The sequence below is a fragment of the Oxyura jamaicensis genome, chromosome 4 (assembly GCF_011077185.1).
Source record: "Oxyura jamaicensis isolate SHBP4307 breed ruddy duck chromosome 4, BPBGC_Ojam_1.0, whole genome shotgun sequence".
NCBI lineage: Eukaryota > Metazoa > Chordata > Aves > Anseriformes > Anatidae > Oxyura > Oxyura jamaicensis.
Genome location: NC_048896.1, coordinates 72,953,030 through 72,976,357, shown reverse-complemented (window position 1 = coordinate 72,976,357; position 23,328 = coordinate 72,953,030). Strand labels below are relative to the sequence as shown.

General features: G+C 42.0%; 1 long non-coding RNA gene across 1 annotated transcript; it reads left to right on the top strand.

Moving 5' to 3' along the window:
- The first annotated feature begins 11,566 nt into the window (after positions 1 to 11,566).
- LOC118166875 lies at positions 11,567 to 14,217 on the top strand. Its single transcript, XR_004750774.1, has 2 exons — positions 11,567 to 11,613; positions 11,938 to 14,217. It is a non-coding gene; the product is annotated as an uncharacterized LOC118166875 (long non-coding RNA).
- Positions 14,218 to 23,328: the final 9,111 nt, after the last annotated feature.

The window sequence follows — 23,328 nt, the reverse complement described above, 5'->3', positions numbered from 1 at the left end:
TTGTTGCTTTTGGATAGGGGTGGGGGTCACTTTTCCTTCTCCCTCTTCTCACCCTGTTTTGTTGTTCTGCAGCCTTTCAAAGTTTCTAGATCTTTGGAAGTATATAACAAGGGGAGTTTTATGTAACGATAGAGTAACTTCTGTTACATTTTCCTTTTGGCCACTTAAATTTTTACAAAGTCACAAAATGATTTAGAAAAGTTACAGAAAAATTTAAAAAATGCATGTATGTGTTTTTTGAAAGAGGGAAGAAAAAGCTTAACCTGCCAGCAATTGCCCTCTTCTACTTACTGAATAAGAAATTAAAAAAAAAAAAAAAAAAAAAAGGAAAAGAAGAAAATTTAAAACTAATTCTATAAGAGTGCAGAATTTTTCACAAGTTGAAGCAGTTAAATACCCCCCGATGGTTCCTTTTGTTTAAACGTTTCATCCTTACTGCCTCTGCATGCCCAACATTTTTATTTATTTTTTAATGACCGTCATTAAATACATGCAACTCATCAGTGAAGAGGGTTTAGCTTGGGACACCGTCTGTGGTTTTCACTCCTAGCTTTCTGTCCTGGCTTTCTCTGGGCAGTTCTTCCTCTTGCTCCAGGGGTAGCTCAGCAGCACACAAAGCTCCATCACCAGTTGAGTTTGGAGGAAACTGGGATCATTTTCAATTTCCTTTAATACACCTGCCTCTAATTTATGGCAGCTCAGCAACTGCTCCTGAGCAGCCGCAGCACCTCAGCAGCGAGGGAAGAACCTTGGGGAGAAGGGCAGGGCAGGGCAGATTTCCTGGCTGAAACCAAGGGCACAAGCTAGGTATGTGAGCATGTGCCATGTGCTGCATTCAGGAAATGTGAGGAGTAACGCACTTAGTGAAAACCAAACAGAGCCTGGCAATGATCTAAATGTCTGGGGAGGGGACAGAAGGTGCTACACAGCCATCAAGAGGGTCAGATCATTGTTCAGATATGGAATAAAATACTTAGGAGAAGGCCCCACAGAGACACAAATCTAACCCTTTACATATATGTTCAGGATTTACCACAGGACAGCAATCGTGTCTGGCAGACTGGCACCTGTGGGGAGTGGGAGTTTGCTGATACGTGGCCATGCTTGGGAATCTACGGTGTCACGGAAAAAGAGAATGGAGGCAGAAATATCTGAAGCTGTGAGCAAAGCAGAGATACAGTATTTCAATACAAATGACTTGGAACTGATCCTCTGTCTTAAGGATCACACCCACAGAAGTTCTCCTTGTCCTGTGGCAAAGTATAAAACAAAGCCAGTCTCCTTGCTCTGCAACTTAAAATTAAAATAAATAAATAAATATTTCTTTTTTTTTTTTTTTAAAAAAAAAAAAAAAAAAAAAAGGAAAGAAGACTGCTTAACTGGTCTTATAGATTTAAAAAATGAAGTCCTTTATTTACATGTAGGCCCAAAAGAATTAAACAAATGCAGCGGAAGGGAACATTCTTTGGAGATACAGCTGATTATTTTTCTAACCTGATGTGTCATCAGCAGCCTAGATGCTACACTTAGAAAGAATGTGGCCTTACAGCACTTATCTTTGTACATCCAGTTCCTTCTTTAAGAGCCTTTGTTTTCTCAAACTGATATTTGAATTGTATTAAGCAGCCATCATATTTCATGATAAAACAACAACTGTGTGTTGGTACAGAAAGCTAGGCAGGTGACATTTTGATTTAGAAAAGAGTAGCAGAAGAGCTGTGTAAAAAAAACACTTTAAATATTGGCTCTTCGAAGCAAAGCAGGCATAGCTTTTCTCATATTGCCATATATATATATTTGTCTTTCCTGTATTTTATTGTCATTTTCTGGAGACAATTTTCCTAGGAGGTTCTCCAGGTAAGCCAGAGAGTATGCTCAGCATGTCTTTTGGGGCTCCTGAGGATGTTTTTCAGAAGGCTTCTGGTTCATCAGCATGAGCTTAAGCAGCCTGTGGGGTAAGAGGGATAAGAATAAAACAGGATACTAGTTCCTGTTGTCAGGATAATTAATACACTCTGGACTGCAAATAATAAACTTCCCATTGGAACCCATCCATGCTTATCACTGGTAAATTGCTAAATATTACCAAGAACTGAAAAGCAAAACCTAGAGTTGTGTCAATGCTGAAAACTTGAGATCTGCAGCTCTCTAAAACAATTGACAAGTAAAAAAATGTGTCATGAGTTGGTACCTGTCAGTTTCTTTCCCTACATAGAAAGAAAGTGTACTGGAAATGATGGCCACAGCCAGTGGTGGTGTCACAGAAGACCTCCCTCCTTCTCTTCCACCTAGCATTGGGCAGCACTGAGCATGCCAAAGTAAAGAGGCTGCTGCATCCACCAGATCTTGTACTCCAAGCATTGCTGTCTCCAACAGCAGGGCTGATGTCCCTAGGGAATTGTGCAGGCCCAAGCAACAGCACAAAGAGCCACAAAGTCTAATTTAACATTACAAACGCATTCAGCATGGTAAGTCGGTAAGAGCATTTGTAATTGTGTGTTATATTAATATTGGGTTGGGTTTCTTTGAGGAGTTATAAAGTTCTGGCTCAAGAAGAAAAATGCAGTACTTGAGACTGCATCTTTAAGTGCTGAATCATCTCAGACAGAGAGTCTGAAGAAAAGATTGCTGTCAAGTGCTTGTATATATTGTTAGCTGGACCTGGCCTTGCAAACGCCTTAAGTACAGAGCTGCCACAGGATACCACAAGAAGCAAACCAATGCTGCATACCCTATAATCCGGTCTTTAATCCACTGTTGATAAATTATGCAGAGAACTACTAAAGTGAAAATTAGCAAGTCAACCCATGTAAGAGAGAGAAAAAAAAAAAAAAAAAAAAGAAAAAAAAAAAAACCAAGCAAAAGCACTTCAAGTTATAGACAGACTTGCTGTCATGAAGACTGTTTTGTATTGCTTTCACCACCACTTGGAACCTCTCAGCTATGGTTATACAAGTGGTTTTGGCCTGGTCATTTCTACATTCCTGGTAATCTCTGGTCCTGCGTGATTTTTACTCTGTCTTTGATACCATACCAAATATATCTTATTCTTCAAAGTATCAGAAACTGGCTAAAGATTTCCTTTGAAGCCAAGCATTGGCAGACTCACCTGGCAGAGAAACTGGCTTTTAACCTTGCAGTAAAGCAGAGGAGAGGATCTGGTTGAAAACTCTGTAGGAGATGAGGTCCTGCTGAGACATGGGACAGCTGAAAAAAAGTACAGTAGCAGAGATGTGACATATACTGGCTTCTATTTGGGGATCCACAATGTGTGTTTGGTAGGAGTGATGAAGTTTGGTATCTTCTTAGGCTCATGCTTTCAAATTCTTCCTCCCATGAGCAGCTCCACTGTCCTTAAGAGAAATATTTGTTTTAGGTGGCTGCTACTTTCATCAAGCCCCACTTTTAACAAAGGGGCTCAGATCTTCTTATGGCTTCCAGTTTCTTTATAGGGATAAAGTTTAAGAGACAACAAGGAAAAGCCCATGCAGTCAACTCTTCACTATCCTGGTCACAGGAATGGATCATAATGAATTATTTTAAATGGGAAATTTAATGGAAAAAGACTAAATTAATTTAATGGAAAGGGATTTTCAGCTCAAATGTAGCAGTGCATAAATGCATGAGCTGGCAGATTTAGTAGCAGCCCTTGCACAGCACCACCGTCGTGGCTGCAAAGAGCAGACATTAATGTACCGGGGCTCATTAGCACAGATTCCGTAAAGACCTTTCTGGGCCTGCCATACACAGAGCCAGCTCGGGTGCTCCTGAAACCACAGTCCAATTTCCAAAGAACCTCATTCTGAGGCAATGGAGATGACTGGTCCTATTCACAACACATTATATGAGGAATCTCTGCATGCATCAGAGAGGGACAATGTACAGCACATCTGTTGCATTTTTACTCTAAAAGAGAAAATCCTTTTCCACATGTCAGCCCACGTGTTCCCTCTATAATCTTTATAGAGGGAACTACGTACACAGCTGGTGTACAGCTGCTACCTACAAAGGACACATATCTCAGTGCAAACAAAACAGTAAAATGTTTAGCTGTATAAAGTGACAAGCTAATAAACAGATCCTCTGTTCCTCTACATTCATTCCTGAGTATCTGTTTATATTTGGAAACTTTCATGGTGTTCAGAATATTTATAATTGTTTGACACTATCTGTTTTAAGGCCCATCCATCTTTCAGGAAAAACCAGTAGCTGACCACTCTGTAAGTCTCTTCACTCAGGCAATGTTGCAGATTTAAATGGAAATTGGGAAAACTGCATGGGAACACTGAACATTTAGATGAAAATGTAGTGTGATGTTATATAATTAGCCTACCAGAGGGCGAAATCCCTCACAAATGTCCAGGGTTGTCTCCACAGATCAATGGCAGGATGATGTGCTAGCTGCGTAAGTGCAGGCTGCAGGGAGGGTTGGGCACTGCTGAATGGCAATGAGCTGGGAGCTGTGCCAACGCAAAACCCTGGCGACAGGGAGGCCTGATTCCTGCCATCATCTACCTAAGGTAGGGTTACAGAGAGGCTTTACTCAGAGGTGCATGGTGAAAGGATGAAGGCAATGGTCAAATGTTGTAGTAAAGGAAATTCTGACTGGATACAAACATTGTCTCAACAAGGGTGGTCAAGCGCTGAAACAGGTTGCCCAGAAAGGTCGTTGAGTCTCCGCTCCTGAAGATACCCAAGACTTTGGCTGATGTGGCCCTGAGCAACCTGCTGTGCCTGGCCCTGCTGTGAGCAAGAGGCTGGAGGCACCCACAAATCTCTCCTGACCTACATTATGCCATGTTCCTATGAAACCCAGCCCTCTCCATAGCCTGGGATGCTCACCAAGGAATGCAGCTAGGAATATTCATTTATTTGAAATCCATATCCAATGAGTCTCTCCTGAAGATAAGTCCATCAGCCATTTCCTCAGAAAAGAAAAAGCAAGAAGTACAGTTTCTTTTGAAGCTTAGAGCTGTGGCGCCTCCACTACCTGAGTCCTATACAAGACCTAATATTGAGGTTTCACTGGGCAGGCACCCTCACCACCTTGCCATTAACTTTTTTTTTAAAAAAAAATAAAAATAAAAATAAAAAATAAAAAAATCCCTATTACCACCTTATCACAACCAAGGTGTGATTTCAAAGAGTTTGGCCACTGCTGAGCTCTGCAAGCAGCCGAATGCTGCCCATGGGCATTAGTTGTGCTCTGGGAATGGCAGTGGGCCGGGCCCCAAGGGAGCAGGCCAGGAGCTCCAGCTCCCCGCATCCTGCCCTTGCTGGCACCCCGTCAGGGAGCCACGCAGGCTGTGGTGTTTATGGCCAGGCTGTCCATGCATTTTTTTCAGCAGCTCCTCCTACTCTCCAGCTGCTTCCCCCAGCAGAACTGATCTGCAACTGGTACTTCCCAGACAAGCTCTTGTTGTATGGTCAGGCCTCTGCAGAGGCAGGCCTGGCACCACCATTGCTAAAGGAGCATACATGGTCTACAGCCAGCATTGGATGGACCCCAAGGAGTTGATGAAATAGCCTCAGCTCTCATCTGAGCAAAAACATAACCTTCTCTAACACCTCCAGCATCTGACCCCAGGCTTCCTCTGTCAGCTTTGCCTTTAGGCATAGGCACTGCATGCTTTCACTTCTTTTCTTACTATATCTAGACTTGCTCCAGTGCAGCGTTACTGCAATCCTGTGACAAGACTAGCATGGACCAAAAAGTGCCACCTAAGTTGTTTGTAGCCATGCCTAAGAACTGAAATTTTGATTTAACTTTTCTTCTTCAGAGGTGAAAATAATGTGTCTCAAATAATTCTGTCAAAACAGTATTGACATCTATTTGCAGACTAAGCCTCTTGTTTTTCAACGTCAGAAGACATGCATGGATTGGGAACAGAGCACTGATCCCCTCTCCAGCTTTCTTTTATAGTTCTCACGTACAAATCCTGCCATCCCTGAACACTTGAGCTCTAGCAAAGCAGGGAGTGAGTCAGGAACTTAGACTAGGAAATTATCTAATCACCTCATCACAGAGCACAAAGTGACTTCTTCAGTTACTTTGTCTGCCACTCTTCTTGACAAAACTGATATGTCTTTCAAAATATTTTAACTTTAAAAAAGTCAAAGAAATTTCTTTTGTCTCTTACTGCAGTTTCTTGTTTCAGTGTCACCCTTTTGAAAATATTCTTGTTCTTTCTCAGTGATGAACTTTTCATGGAACAAAAAGTACTCCTTGCATCTTACTTGGTACAATATATAATAAAATCCCTTAGGTTAGATTAAAGTAGTTATTATGGCCATTATTAGCATCATCTTATGATGATGTATTAATATTTTAATGAATAGTTTTTTCTTAGTATTGAAGGCCAGGAGATGACAATCTACTGTACTCTAGCCTTTCAGGCTTTAAGTAGAACACTAGAATGAAAATTGATTTTCCCTCCAGTGCATATTAAGGAGAAGTACACAATTCAAAGAAACTGTGGGATGAAATGGAAAGGCTGCAGTACCCCAGACAATGGAAGAAACTGTATAATACAGGTACAGGAGAGGGTGACACAGGGACATCCAGACAGCGTTATCCAGAGACAGCACAGCACTAACAACACTGGCCCTTGGCCAGAGATAAGAAGCCTCCTTATCCCACTACTGAGCAATTCAAGTTTCTCTGAAGCATGTTCTTCTCTTCAGCACTCAATAATCTGGCTGGATTTACAATTTGGGGCTTAATGTCAGCAATGCCAGACATGAGTGTGCCTGCTCTGCAGTCCTGGTACTGGGAAATTAATAGATGGGAGCTGAGGTGGTTCTACATGTAGTCAGCTGGAGCCCAGCAAGTCTCCTGAAAGTAAAAGCTTTACTATTACCAAGGTGAAAATGAAGAGTGAGGGGAAGGAAAGTAGGAAGAGCAGGACTGCCCCATTTAAAGCTGATGAGCTCAGGTTAGCTGTGCTACTTAATTTGGTCCTTGGACTCAGGCATACAACTGCAGTGAAACCAGGCCAGAGCTGTCTCTGGGTGATATTACTTCTAAACCACTAAGTGCGGGTCAGGGTGGGGGGGCTTCCCTCTGGACTTCACAAGGGATCTGGGCTGTTCCTCTCCTTGTTCACAAACAGGTGTGAGCAGTGAGCTCTCCAGCATCACGCCACAGGGCTTAGTCTTGAAAAGCGCCCCTGAGAGTGCAGGTGCTCACAAGCCTTCCTGTAACACAACCCATCCCACAGGCGTAATTCGAGGAACACCCATGCACAACTTCGTGTCAGTCTTTATTCTGTGCTACATGGAAAAGCATTTTCCCACCTCAAAACCATTCCATCCAAGTGGCCTGAACAACACAGGAATATGCAGGAACTGTAACATTCTTCTCAAAGTACAATTGTCCTGTTCCTCTTCTAATGCTGCCTGCTGCTCCCGAAATCACACACAAAGCAGGAGGCTGGGCAGGCCAGGACAGAGAATCCTGCAGAAGAGAGGCTATCTGGGAAAAAAAAAAAAAAAAAAAAAAAAAAAAAGAGCCATTAAAATTTGCCTCATGCACTACTAAAACACTAATAACTTCTTAGAAAAAATGTTGAAGGACAGAGTAAGATGGAAGAATATATTTTTTTGCTTTTATGTGCTTTGTAAAATCTTCTAATTGGAAGTGCGTACACTTGTGAATTCCAGTCTTACGATATTATGAAGTCTCTTCTGGGCCTAACACTTACTCTAATTTATGTCAAAATACACTAATATTCTCTCTTTAATCCTGACTTATTTTCCACTAAAACCAATGGAAGCTTTCCCATTGATTTCACTCTATAAAATGTCTTCTGAAGAACCCACACATAGCTATTATAGCTGCTTAATAGCTAACTACAGTATATGGTTATATATTTTTATATAGTTTTACAGTAATAACTAGATGCATATATACTGTAGTTAACTATAATAGAGTTAAATAGCTGTTATAGCTCATTTTAGCACAAAAAGGAATATTAACTTTTTACTGTAATGATTTAACATTTGCTGGTGGATTCTCTGGAATGATTTAAGAGCACTGCCTGTCTTCTGTCCTAGCTATGTTCTGTAATGAAGTGGAGGATGAGAAAATTTGCCTGAATAACACAGAGGTTAACACATGGGACAGAACCGATTTGCAAATCTTCTGGCCTCTCCTGAACAGGAAGGAAGGAGTCAGAAGTGTTTTGCTAATCCCATAGCTGTTCCAGTGCTAAGGTCCATTTCTGCATGCTGTGAAAGCACTGAAGAGATCTCCAGAGTATGTCCAGCTCAGGCCCTGCACCAGGTCGGAATCCATCCACGTGTGACAGATGTTGGTCTAACCACACAGACCTCCAGTGAAGGAGATTTGCAACACAGCCCGTCTGCCTACTGCTTATCCCCTAGATAGGGTGTTTTTTTTACATATATAATGTAAATCTTATTTTCTTGCAAATTATGTTTTTGGTTTATATGCTTCCCAGTGGACATTTTGAGCATTTAATTACTCACTGATCTCTTTAAAACATCCTTTAAGCAGTACCAATATTTTTCCACTTCACAACGTAGTATGTTGATTTACGCTAGCTGAGCAGCTGCTCTACAGTTCTAAAAGACCTGCTCTGTAAGCACCGGACGCTTTAGGGGGTGGATGATGGGAAATCGAGATTTATACTTTTATATTCAAGTGTTTCATGATTCTAATGCAATTATGCTTGATAGTGACAATAAGTCATTGTGAGTTTACAGCTGTGATGGTGAACTATAGAAACCAGCTGTCTGAGGATAGGTTGTGCCAGCTAATGGTAGACAGCAAGATGGGTATTGCACTCTCAGAAAAAGCAGTGGGTCATTCTGCCATCATGTTCTCAGATTTGCTTCCTCTAACACTGGTAAATTCATATTAAGAACAAGGGAGAAAGAAAAAACAAACAAACAAACAAACAAAAAACAACCTTTTATTTTTTTCTCCTGAACAACTTCCAGCAGAAGATTGTTGAAGTTTTTCAGCATCACACAACAGGACTTTTAATGCCAGACAAGATCTTAGATGACAGATTTTGCTTTCAAGAGTGGTCTAGTCTGTTTCTTACAGACACCTGGTACATTACTGTTATAGGAGTGGTCCTTCTGTAGGAAATTCTTACAACTGCTCCTGGTTTGGCATGGAAAGTGACTGCTCCAGACCATAAAACAATAAAAATAAATAAATAAACCCACTTGTATCAGCTTGGAAATCAATGGTCCTGGAAATTCTGTTCACAGAAGCAAGACGGCAGCAACTGATTTCTTCTTAATGGCTTGGAGATTTATCCTGAACTCATTACCTGAAATAACTCAAGACCAGATGGCCTGGATACACAACCGAAAGTTGTGTGACCAAGATTAGACTCCACCACACCTCATGGCTACTGGCATGGGTTTGCCTGTATGGGATGTAAAGACAATGCCTCTGGTCCTTGCAGGGAACGGGAAGGCAGGAAAAACTGTGGGGAGAACAGGAATACAAATAAGCAAAAAATAACATCAGTACAAGATCCTTTTGATATAGTCAAAATTTCAAAGGAAGAAAAAAACTGCTGCTCTCTTCTGGCCTGGCACAGCTTGTGACAAAACAAGTGAATAAAACGCCTGTGAATAAAACACATAATAACAGTGAATAAAAGACATAAAAATGGACTGAAAAATAAAAGGAAGACCCAAAGGAAAGATAAGGAGACTGTGTCTCAGGGTTAGCACCATGCAAAGAAGAGACTGGAACCCAGGCCGGAATAACCTGAAACCCTGGAGAAGCAGAGAAATTAATTTAGTGCTGAGCATTATCAGAGGTATCACCTCATTAGCTGCATTGGGCTCCTGATGCTTATCCCATATGAAGCTTTCGGGATTCACAAATGAAGCACCTTTCTATCTGAGTCCCTGCAGGGCCATGAGCCATCAGACCAGCTGTGGCTCTGCTTAATGCCACCCTTTTCATTGCAGAGCTCAGCACAGACCATGGCCAACGCAGCCATGGCCTCTGGAGGATGCACCTAACAGGTGAAGAGGTGGTGTCCAGCTTTTGTACCGGTACCATCCCAGGACTGGAGGACTCTGACAGAAAACAGGAGCTCTTGGTGCTAACTGCTTCTTAATTGTGAGTGCTCATTAGAGCTCACAGCTACTGGTTCTCCAGAGAACATATGAGCTGTGAGGCTAGTGCCTGGGCTGGGGGCACCAGGCCCTGATCCATACCAGCACCTGGGAGTTGGTCTGTGCCCTGGTGAAGCTGGGAGGTACTAGGAGCAAAAAGAGCAGTCCCTCTTCCATGGCACTGCTTGTGTAGGTTATGGCAAGACGCAGCAGGTAAATAAGGCAAACACGAGGTAGGAGTGGAAGCAGTAAAATGAGGCAACAGTGTCACAAATGCATCATCAAAGAAGCCTCTCTGCCTTTCTAGGCACCGTTACGTGGGACTGCTTTTGAGGTAACAACAACAAAGGGGGAGGCAGAAGGAGTAATTTGGGAGGGAGCAGTTTTACAGACTTTACCTGGGAGCTTGCCACTGGTTGCAGCGTGGGAGATAGCATGGAGATGGCTGACAAAGAAGCCAACAAGGAAACAGCACAAGGAAATGTCATCTAAGAAGCTTGTCCCTGGGCCACTGATAACCTGGGAGGGTTAAGGAACAGGGTTTCTTTCGGGCTGCTTGTGCAGGTTGCTTACCCTAGGAATCAGAGTGAGCAGAAGAATCAATAAAATAGGTGTATTTGCTAAGCATTTTGGGAAAAAAGGAGGAACACTTTGCTTATGTATATATCTGAAAGTAGACAACTGTTACTTGATTTTGCCTTAACCAGATGTGCCAGCACGGGACTGGAAATTGTCCCCAAAATCAGTGTGAACTTCTTTGAACATCCAGTGCTTCTTCGTTTGATAACATGGTTCCTCAGACAACAAACAGGCTAATAGTGAGCACTCAGGGTGTCGGTGCAACACAGCAGCTCAAAGTCAAGCGCTGAAGAAGTAGATCAAGAGCAAATAAGGCTTTGATGCAATTCATGGCCTGGGAGTAATGGAAGAACCAAATAATAAAGCAAAGGATAAGAACACTGCTTAACAGGAGGAAGGGAATGTGCTTGATGAATATTGGGCTGATAACCAGCTATTTTCTTAAAATGGTGGAGCCAGAACTGAAGGCTGCATCAGGAGGGAGCAGAAGCAGAGGGAAGCCTAATTAATGAGACAGGGTCTCAGGATGGAAGCAGAAGTCACTGATAGTGAGTGGGAGAAGAAGAGAGCCAGAAGGCAAGGCAGGGAAATGCTAAGGCTGGGTGGTATCAGGTGTGATGTACATCACTGCAACGTGAAGTAGGAAAAACAGTCAGAGGGAGGATAGGAAGTGAACTGATAAAAGCAGGGAGAAGAGGACAACTAGAGGGAAAGGAACCATTAGTTTTCATTCAGCTTGCCTCCTGCTGAGAGGCTATCATAGGAATTTAGCATCTGTGTTTCATGTGTTTGTTGCTCAACTTGTGATATGTCTTCACAAGCAACAACTTTGGTAATTTTTTAAAAAATTTTTTATTTTTTTTCCCTCTCTCATTAATCTCTGTGCTGCTGTTGCTGAGGATCTTCACAACATGAAGTGGAGTGGTAAAACTTCTAATTGCCATGCATGCAGGGTGAAGTCACCAAGCAGTGTTGTTATTGAGTGGAGAAAACACAGACAGTGTGGGAGCTGCAGAAAATCAATCATATTTTAGTGGTTTAACTCTGCTGCTTCTCCTGGTATTAAATGTCCTCTGATAGGTCACATTTACAGAGGACTACCAAAAAAAAAAAAAAAAAAAAAAAGTTATAGCCAATTCTTGAGTTGACATAGAACATAATTAAAAAATGCAAGTTCATAACCTTTGTCATTATAATTGCGTAAATTATGCTCCTGATCTCATCAGATGCCCTCTCTCCCGGTCCCAGACTGCTGGCTTCCACATCTCCTGCAGCAGAGCCCCGTGACTCTCCCAGGCTCAGGTTTCCTGTGGTCAGCCAGGATTACCTCATGGTCCTGAGTCATCTTCAGCTCTTCTGCCTCCAGGAGCAGAGCCATGTCCATCACCAAACAGCCTTGCTAAAGTAGAGCCTGATTTGCTTAGAACAAAGACAAGGCAGAGAAAACGAACCTACGACAAAAAACAGATCTATTTGAGTCTATCTGCATGCCTCCCACTGAGGCTGACTGTGCTGGCTGCTTCTCCAGATTCCCTCGGCAAAGCCCCTTCCCGCATAGTCCTGTGCCCAGTAGCAGCTCATGACAGCTGCCTGCTCCCTCCTGGGAACACCTTCTTAGCTGTTCGCTGATCTCTGGATTTTCAAGCTTCTAAACTGGCAAAACAAAGCCTGAAGCTTTTCACTTGAACCGAATATAGGATGCTCAAAGGAATCAGCTTTTCAGTGCCTGCTGGGATGTTCTTGTCTGGAAAGTCACTGTGCAGACTGACATGTTTTCTTCTTCCCACAGTCCTGCCTAATTAGAGCAATGCTGGCTAGCCAGGAAGCATTCTCCTACCCTTCCAGAAGTCAAACAGATTAGCTTGATTTCCAAGGGTACATTTACATTGCAGAGAACATGATGCAGAGATCCCTAGCACTGAGCTGATTTGGCAAGTCCACACAGCACAGCAAAGTACTGTGCAGATATGCCAAGTGGGACTGAGAGGCAGAATAATCATGTTCAGCTGGCACAGCACTCAGGGCTATATTGCTTCTGTTTCAGTGCTGGCTTGCAAGGAGCCTCTGCACTGTTTCCCAGTTCTTCAGGCTGTGGGAGTGAATTGTGGCACACCAGCCTAGATGTCTTCATGCACACCCTAAGTTGCTGATCAGATTCATAGATTATTACATTGCAACTCCGCTCCATCATAACCTCTGTCTTTTAATCAATGAGCAAATGTTCCTTAGTATGATCCATTTCACCTTCATTTTGTTATATTTCTGGTGTGAGACACTTTGAACCTCTGCTTTGATGCAATTATTTTTTTAAACCTATACTTAAGAAAGTCATATAAGCATTCAGTTGCCTGCCCTTACCCTGATCTCTATCTTCCCTCCAATGTGTCCCAAAGCCTTTGTGAAAAATAGCTACAAAAAATATATTTTCCTAAGATAGAATTATGATTTGAAACTGGATATATGATTAACAGCTTTGGCATCAGGCTATATCAGTTACCCTAAATTCAAGAAACCACTCCTTCTAGCAGGTCCTAGCAGTGCAAAGAACAGCCAGCATGAGAAAATTTGCCATCTTGCAAAGTTTTTGTAGTACTGACTGTGTTCTTGAAAAGCAGCCAGCACTCCATCCCATCCACTTGTAAATGTTCTGCAGTTATTCTCTTAATAACTCAAGGTTGATGGATGAGTGTAAGGTTGGGCAGCTTTGTTTGATAGCCTAGGGGAGAGAGGGGGAGGGAAAGAAACAAGTATCAGCAAATAGATTGTGCAACAGACAAATAAAGAGGGTTACACAATACACTCTATATTTTAAATAAGCCTTCTGGAATGCTGTCATTGCCACCAATTGATGTTGTTTAGAAGAATTCATCAGTTAATGCTGCTACAATCCTACCAATAATTTCATTTGAAGAGAGACTAATCATTGCCCCCTGCTAGTGTTTAAAGGAGTGTCAACAATGTCGAACAATATTTTCAACAAGTTGCATTTTCTAAAGAGAAAGATTCCCTTCTAAAGAGAGATATTCCCTTCTCCCTTCTCAGTTTGAGCAGAATCTCAGGAGAACAGGAGATTTCAAACAAGAGGTGGGAGACTTGAAATTTTTCCGCAACTCAAAGTCACTTTACTTGAGATTCATACAAAGTTTTTGTTAGTTGTTCAGTTCAGTGATTTTCAACCCGCTTAGAGACATGGAACAAAAAGTTCCATCTCCAAAATTTTCACATTAGGTATGTGAGAAATGCAATCACTATGCCAGTGACTTAAATTTGGTAGAAACAGAGATTGCCCCTCAACTTGGTGAATACTGCCATTGTCAAGATTGTCAAAGTTCATTTTAAACCTGTTATGAATTCTTCTAGCAAATATCAATTAATTACCTACCTCCTTCTTGAAGAAAAAGATGTAAGTCCTTTCTTTTTCACCTCCTGCCACCTCTAATCCATTTCTGCTCCCATTCTCCCTCCTTGCAGATCCATCTGCCTCCCCCTGTGATCAATAGTCAACATAACATAAAAGTAATGAAAACATCTCTAGTATGATTTTTTATTTTTTTTTAACTGGAGCATGAGTTTTGCAACAAAGTGTGTGAAAGAATTATGAGAATCATAACAATTTCAGATCCATTACGTGTATAACTACAATCAAGCACATGTTAAGGACAAAGTGTATGGTCACGCACAGTATAGCTCATAGATCACTGGGTTCATCAAGCAAGTCTCCAGTGAGAAAGTGAGCACCTACAAGTCCTTTTGATGTTTGGGCTGGGCTCAGTGTTTCACATAATTAATACACTTTTTTTCAAAACCAGCAAGCAGAGTATTCATGTGTTGATGAAGGAAAGGCACAATAGCATATGCAATGGGTACTCAAACATACACTTATTAAAATCAACATTTAAATGCCTATTGACCTCAGTTGTGATCAGCAGGCTTGTTCGTATGAGAACAGACATCTGAAGAGAAGAAAGAAAAAAAAAAGCTTCTGATAAATGGAGGAAAATGTTTTTTGAATAGTTTGAGGCAACTATGTGGCTACCTGTACAAGTCCACAGCTAAGTCAGTCTGCAATTTAGCAGTAGCTCTGACTACTACTGACTGACAGTGATGGCACAGAGCAACTTCTGCAGGGGACATGTGACAGACAGTCTCCTTGGTAAGAAGATTGCCTGACATCCTCCATGACTGGGGCCTGGGAACATGTGATGATACCAAATTCCAGATGTTACATACAGGACATTGCAGTAGAACGAGGGTTGCTCTGAATGAATCTGACCTGTCCCCTGCTCTATCCTAGCCATCCATGGCTTTTCAAGTGTAGTTCAGGCCCTTCACTCTTCAGGCCCTTTACAGTCACTGCAAAATACCACAGAGCTGCAGAGTGATCAGCGTTGGTGCTGTCAGCTCCAGAAGGCCCACTCCGGAGGAATGGCTGGCAGGGCACATCACGGCACACGTGCTCATCCTCACTGCTAGGCACAGTTACCATACCCACAGCTGGGGAACCTATATAGAACAGAACACAGTGCCCATACAAACTAGGTGAAGATGAAAGTGCACGTGCAAAGAGGAAATACTCAGAACAGGCCAATGAGTAGGCAAATATCCTTTAAATCAGTAACTCCTGAAAGAGAAAAATGCAGTCCTGTTCCTCCTAGAGACTTCCTGTTAGCTTTCTATTTCTGCTGTTTCTCAGCTTCAGCTTTCCACTAGAAAAATCAATTTTATCTGAGAAAAGACTGTGAAAAAATTAGCTCCACATTTGTCCTGCTTGAAGCAGTTTTTACACTGTGACACTGAAAGATCAAAACAATTCGTGCTACAGTGCATCAGTCACACCAAAATGACAACTGATTTTACTCTTATTTTTTTATCTATGCAGTCTGAGAGTAGAGGGCAAGGGTCACATCTACTCTTCTGTGGTATGAAACCAGAAAGATTCAGACAAAATGTTGTCAGAGTCCTTATGTAAGTGCCCCAGTACATTTCCAACAGCCTTCTGCTAAGTACCCAATTAAAGCCTCTGTGAAGTTGAGTTTAGAAGGCAGAAGTTCCTCAGTCCCATAGCATGGTTAGTTCATCCCACATTACCATAATATTGAATATTACAGTACCAAGTAATCCAGTAATTACAGTTTTCCTTTTTTAAATCTACTGGCATTCATTGGAGCAGATGGTATTAAAACAATCCTGAGATTTCCCAAAAGCAAAACAATGTTTGCTAAATGTCTTTATGTGCAAATGCGCACTCATATAAACAGCTTAGAGCTAATTTCTGAAAAACATCATGTGAATTGTATTGTGTCAAACCTGAAAGACGATTGAGTGCTTCACCATTAAACACACAGACTCCAGCCTGGGTAATAATAAATATCATCTCTTTCTTTCTAAGGAAGACTGTTTGACTTGACAAAACATGTATTGTCAAATATGTGACAGATGATTCATGAGATAACAAGCAGTCACACAGTATGCAATTCAGGTGACTACTAGAAACACCCAAGAATACCTTATTTTTATGCTATATTTCTTGTGAATTTCTTCTTTCAATACATTTGTTGTTACAGAATTAATTCATCAATTGCTAAAATGCCAAGGTAGGAACATGAGAAGGACTGACATGGCTAAGATATGTCTTGCCATTTGTACCCCAGGCCTCAGCTCTCCAGGCTGTCACACTCTAGGTTTGATGCAAACTGAGATTAAAAGAAATGGAAGGAATAGAAAAAGGCATAGGAAGTTTGTATTTGCAGGCTCCCTGTAGCCAGATTACACACATTAAAAATAGTCATTTTGGATCTGATTTACTTTGTAGAAGTTAAGCAGCACTCAGACTGTCAGAAGAGCACCGAGCTGGAAAAGCCAGGGAAAGCACTTCTGAGAGCACATCTGCAGAATTCCACTTGGGCCACATATCCAGGTTGGTCACAGGTGAGCTGCTTGACCCACAGAGCAGCTGTAAAGTCACATTGTGACTGCTTTGTAGCCTCACTGCTGCGCCTTTCTGAACAGTTTCTGTTGTGTCTGTATGTGACTACCTACCTATAAGCGCTTGTACATATGCATATATCTAAACAAATCCAAAGGATCAGCCTGTGTCCTTTGTGTGACAGCATTTGTATATAGATGTATGCATACAGACAGTGTGTCTCTTTTCATCCTTGCTTGTTCTCCTTGTTTCCCTCTTTATCCCTCTTCATTTACCTACCATTTAACAAATCCCCAGGAGCATGGACATAATAAGAAATAACAAAATCCTGACAATAACCTGACACTTTTAAATTCTCATTGTTTTTTGTTGTTGATGATTGTTTTTGTTCTGTTATTTTTTTGTTGTTGTTTGTACATACCTTTACCCAGATTTCTTTAATCATAGCTAGTCTGGGACAGGCACAGTTTGGGCCATACACGTAATTGCATGTATGAGTATATGCTGACCATTGTTGATCTCGTTGGAGACCTTTAAGGTTATCAAAATGCAAGTAATAATAATTAATATCTACATGTCAGATATGGCCTCTCCAGTGAAGAACTAAAATCAAAATTACAACTCTTGCGGGAGTATGTTAAAACTGAAGGAAAAGCTAGAAATACACTATTCTGTAATCAGGTCAACTTACTTCATAGCACTTGCTGTAAAAACATGAATTACAATATGTTCCCTTGGCATTTCTGTGGTTGCCAGTTTTTATATTCAAACATTGTAAAAAAAAACTTTAAAAATAATTAAGATGAATCGCTAGCTCCCACTAAGAGTGGCTGTACCCCCAGGGCAGCTCTGTGCCATGGCAAACTCCTCTGCATTGGTCCTGCAGGGGCACCTGGCTGCATCCTGGCAGTGCTTTAGGGCAAGACCTGGGGGCCACCATCTCCTGCCTGGGGGAAGCCCACAGAGCAGTCAGAAAGGGAAATACTGCAGAGCACAGCCAGCCTGTAGTGGGCTACATGCAGCTGCACAGCAGTTATTCCCTCAGGAGCAGGTCTAGCCAAATCAGCAGTTCTCAGGGCAATGATGCGCATTGGGTTTAGGAGGGAAAGTGCTGGTGACAGATATAATGGAAGAATCCATCCTAAATAAAGGACAACTGTGTGCTTTATTTGTCTGTTTTGTTGGTATACATCAGTATGTATGTGGAAAGTCCAGACTCTTCATAAATAGCCTAATTTATTTAAAGGGATGCAGACCCCAGAATTTTTTATTTGTTCAGCTGCTGCAGATACACAACCTTGGATGCTCAGTACCTTTGTAAATCAGGTTGTATGCATATAATAGGGTTGTTAGTACCTAATTTTCAGTTATCTTTTTAAAAATTAATCTGGCTTATAGTTTTCAGAAGTAGAAAAATGGTAAGAAGTTTGGACTGTCTTTCATCTGATGCTGTATTTTCCACAGGTGCACATATTCACCTTACATCTGACCAGAAACCAATGTGTTCAAATGCATACAATGCTCAAGGACATTGCTGTCCTCTTTGTGTTTAGGGAGTTATGCCCAGGCCCATGGGTGTATTTAGGTGCTGATGATCAACGTAATCAATAGGAACTAGGTGTTTAAATATCTTCACACCCTGGACAGAAAAAAACAGTGAAAAACAGTGGACAGAAATAACAGTGAAAAAGAGCCAGCTCAGATTTTTTCATCTATCAAAGCCAGTGCTGAAAACTGTGAAATGTGACATGAGACCCTGCTCAGCACTGCTACAAGGTACGGGGTGGGTAGGACAGGATAGGATGAGAGGGCAACTAACATCATCTGGGATTGACTCCTACAGGCAAACATGGCCAGAGCTGTCAGACTCCTCAGGACATGCACAAAAGAAAACCTGCAGCAGCATGTGCCCAGAGGAGCCCCGCCATTCCCAAACACGCAGGAACAGCTGCAAACGCCACCCAGGATGGAGCCCAGGGCCCATCTTTTTCCCTTACCACATGGTTCCAGGCCCTGCTGCTGCTTGAGGCTGCCCACGTGCTTGTACAAACCTGTACTTCACAAGTGTTCAGAGATAATATGTGCATGAATTATTCACAGGTATCTGTAAAATTAGTTTTGAAAACTGTACTATAATGGCCTGACAACAGGCCGGTTGCATCTTTCATGGTTCATTTACCTCAAACAAAGCTGAAGAATCAGCAAATGTTTTGTTTTGGTTTCTTGTTGAGCCAACTTGATTAAGAAATCTGTCCTTCCTGATGCTTCATATGGGAGCAGTCAGGTCCCCACACAGCACTTCTGCCACTTCCCGGAGCTACAGAAGGGCAGACACCAGCCATGGACAACACTTGAATATTGCCCATGTTAGCACCAACAGGCCTGCCCTGTGGCATCAGCTTGGGTGCAATTCTCATTTGGGGCCCAGTTCTGCTCCCACTGAGTTCACAGGAGCTTGTGGTGGGGTACCTTCAGGCTTCCAGTGTATTAGTAACGATGCTAATGATATTATATGTTTTGCCTGCATTACGGTCTGGTGCTTAGAAAATAAACATCTTGGCTTTGCCTCAGTGTTTATCTTCAATAAATACCTCAGCTTTGCCTCAACAATTATCTCTCCACAGCAGAGACCATTATCCAGTAGCAACATATAATTCCATTAACATTACCGTTTAAAATATATCCTCTTTGTGCTGCAGAGAAAGGAGCTGTGTGCGGAAACGTCAGAGGCCTCATGCATATTTGGAATTAAAACAGAAATTAAATCATTCAGGCTATTTTTTAATCCTCTCAGTTTTTGTTATTCTATTTCTTGTTTTCCACAATACAACCAACCTCTCTTTGGCTTATGAGGAAATTGCAAATGGAGAAATTTGGAAGGTGCCCAGGGAAAGCATATTTCAGGGCAATCCTGCACCAGGGGCTACTGCAGGTGATAACTGATAAAGGTCCAACACACCACCTGAATCTGCTTTGAACTGAAAATAGGACTTAAGGAACAGGCAAGTGCTGGGCTTTTTCATATCTCCTAAGGAAGGTGTATGAGAACATCCTGGTGTTAATTGTTAAATATTAACATCACGTTGACATTTAAATCTGATTGCACACAAGTCAGCAAGACCCCTAGAGTTTAAGAGGGTGTTTAAGGAAAAAAATAGTCTCAGTAATTTGGGGTCTAGAGTAGGAGCACTGTCACTGCCATGAGTACAGTGCTCTGTGCAAACAGCCAATGCAGCGGCATCTGGAGAGTAACAGCTCCCTATTATGGACAAGTCTTTCTGTCCTCTGTACAAAGCCAGCTATGCAGTTAGCTCTGAGCAAATATGTAATAGGGCAAATTAAATGGGACAGGATCTGTTCTCATGTGCATCAATACAAGTCCAGGGAAACTCTATTAAGTTTGCAGAAGTAAATGAGATCAGAACCTGGCTCATCGTGTTAATGGACAATTGTGTTAAATGTTGGCAAAGACCTCAAATAGTAAGATCACTCTGAGAGAAAAGGTTATAGTGATGGGATGTGGCTGAAGAGGAATGGACTGTGGCAGAACTGGGCAAAGAGAGCCCAGCTGTGGATGGAAGCAACACATGGGGGTTGCAGTCAAAATCTCCACTGCTAAATCCAGTAAAAGATATAGGCATGGTGCCTAGGGGTTAATAAATAAATAAATAAATAAATATTTTTTTAAAAGGGGGAAAGGGGTGGAAGGGCAGGGTAGCTTGAGCTATTTGAGACTATTATAACCAAGCCTGCCCTTTCCCATACTCACGTAGTACCTCACTGTTAGACCTCAGCATTCCTGAGCTCCTGCACAGTCGAGACTCACCATTATCTCACATGTGCTGAACCCTCAATGTCTGCCTCATGGCCACATGGCATCCTGGCACCAAGGTCTCCTGAAGGACTCAGTCCACTAAGTGGACTATGAATACACCTCAGCTTCAAGCTTCACACCACAGGCATGGTCCTGTGCCTTTTGAGACTGCCCAGTATTTTCTAAAAACCACTAGTTCACCTTCATCAGCCTTTGGGACACAATACTTGTGGTACAGGCTACAGGAGCAGGCAGCATCCCCAGAGCAAAGAGCCATCACTACCCTCAACCATCGATAACCACCAGACAATGTTTCTGCACTGCTGAGGTGAGGTGCTGGGAAGATGCAGGTGGAGGCCACTGGCACAGCTGAGCAGACTTGCCAAATTTGGCACTTGCTCATTAACTAGGTTACATGAGCTAGAGGCTTCTTCCACAGCCCTGTTATCTCCACTAGGCAGCCAAAATTAAAGCAAGTCTAAGAAATGTGATTCAGTTTGTGGTTCAGGACCTCAGGTGGGACAGGAGGGTCTTTGTTCCTATTCCTCTTACGTATTTTATCTGATGTGAAATGCATGAATAAGCCCTGCAAGCACGGACAGAACCAAAGTCACATGAACTGATGTAGTGGTCAATAATGAAGAAATCAGGTCCCTGATAAGGAGCAATGTGACATGCTTGGCAAAGCTGCACACAAGGAGCCAATTTTTTAATATGAATTTCAGCACTGCCAAAAGTAAAGTCGTTCAGCAGAGGGCACATTATGCAAAGCATCCACACAGGCTAAAGGAGCTGTTAAAGGCAATGACTCTGTGGGGTGACCAAACCAGATAACTCAACAAACAAAGGAGACAAAGGAAAACAAAGGAAATCTTTGTTTTATCAAAAGGGCTGGAGGAATCCTTGTGTGTATGAACCTGGGAACTCTGGATGCTATGGTCATGGTCTAAAAGTGTCCTGACCTCATGTGTACAATTCAAGAAGAATGTTAATAGATTAAGACATTTCAGAAACAAGTCCAATGAATGACTGAGGATTGGAAAATATGTCTCACAGCAAGAGTTTCCAAAAGCCAAAGAACTTCACTAGAGCAAGGGGAAGGGTTCAGACAGCTATAATATAGGACTATCTGCATTTGTAGCAAAACTTTGGAAACAGGCTCTCACACACCTCTATCTAGACAATCTGCCTTGGAAATAAGGTGAGTGATTTCAGCAGAGAGGGAAAATTTACTGCTGGAACAATTAACATGGAGTGGAGGGTAGATTCTTCATCACTGGGAGTGGTTAAATCAAGTTTAGCTGTTTTACTCACAGAAAAACAATAATTCAAACAAGAATGACTGCAGGGAAGCCCTTTGGTCTGGGTTATAGAGAAGGTCACACAAGATGGTTCATTCTGGCCATCAGCCAATGAAAACTCATCAGCCTGTGAACAATTTCCTCTTCACCCTCCATCTCTCATCACTGGGTCTGTGAGCAGTGGGAGGGAAGCGAAGCATTTCCAGCATTGTCTTCCTCCATCCTGGGATGAAGAACCTCAGGAACTACAGGAGGGAGAGAAAGAAATGGGCAAAAACTCTTAAGTACAGGAACTGAGCGTGGAAATTCAGGAATTAATAGCATATTTCTCGGGGTTGCATAACTAATTATTGAGCAAGAGAAGAGAGCAGATGTGGGCTGGTAGGATGTAGGATAAATTCATTACCGATGAAGAGTCTCATGGCCAGCTGGAAACTTCATAGTCTCAGGAGGCAAAAGAGAACTCTTACAGAAGAGGGTATCGCTCTTTGTCCACTTAAAAAAAATGGCAAAACTTATTGCATGCCTTTCTCTGTACATACACAAGGAAAAAGAATAAAAATAAAAAATAAAAAGAAAGAAACATAGCTTTTTTTGAAATGCCTCATGATACTAAGGTTATTCCCATAGTTAGATGAGCTCTGAGCTTTCTTCATTTCTGGGGTTATGAGTCCTGTGCAAGATCCAAAACCTACAAGGCAGGCAATGGCTCCCTCAGACTACCTTCCTTGGTTATCTCATCCCTTTGTTAAAGGTATTCACTGAGGATGCCGCAGTGACCTCTCTTGGCAAGCTATGCTTGTGTCAAATCGCAGGTATGTCTTTCTTCTCAAGCTACCCTTTGCATGATGTCTGCCAGGAGACCAAAAGAGAAATCAGCTCAAAAACAGAAACAAAAACAAAAAGCACAGTGCTAGTTGCCTGAAAGTTAAAGGCAGAATGTTACCTATCATAAAAATAAAATAAATAAATAAATAATAAATTGTCCTCCACTTTTATAGTTTAACATATTACCAGCATAACAGTTCTGCCAACAAAATTTGACACAGAGCCAGACTAGATTAAACATAAAATATTTGATCCCTGAACACTCAAATCTCCTGCTCCTTTGAAGAACAGCACTCAGTAAGAGTCATCTTAAGTGCATTAGCCTCCCTTGACAATGATTTTATAAATCCCATCACAAAATTAAGATACAATCCTATGATGCTTACACAAACTGTGAAAGCTAAGGCCAGTATTTACTTCTCTGACTTCTCTGTTGTTTATCCTGGGTAGAAGACATATTTCAGCCATCTGAATTTGCACTCCAGGCTTTATCACAGTATTCCTCTCATCATCCCCACCCTGGCCTGAAGGGAATACTGTCTTTAGGACACTGTACAAGTCACGGATAGTGGTACAACACGCAGCTCCACCTTCCTGTGGCTGGACAGGTAGATAAGGAATCTAGCCCATGCTCCCATCTGAATGAAGAAAAGCTCCCTAATAGGAAGGAAAATGAAGCACTGGAACGGGCTGCCTCGGGCACTGGTGGAGTCTCTATCAAGTCTTTAAGAACTGGTTAGACAAGCATCTGTCAGGAGCAATATAGGTGC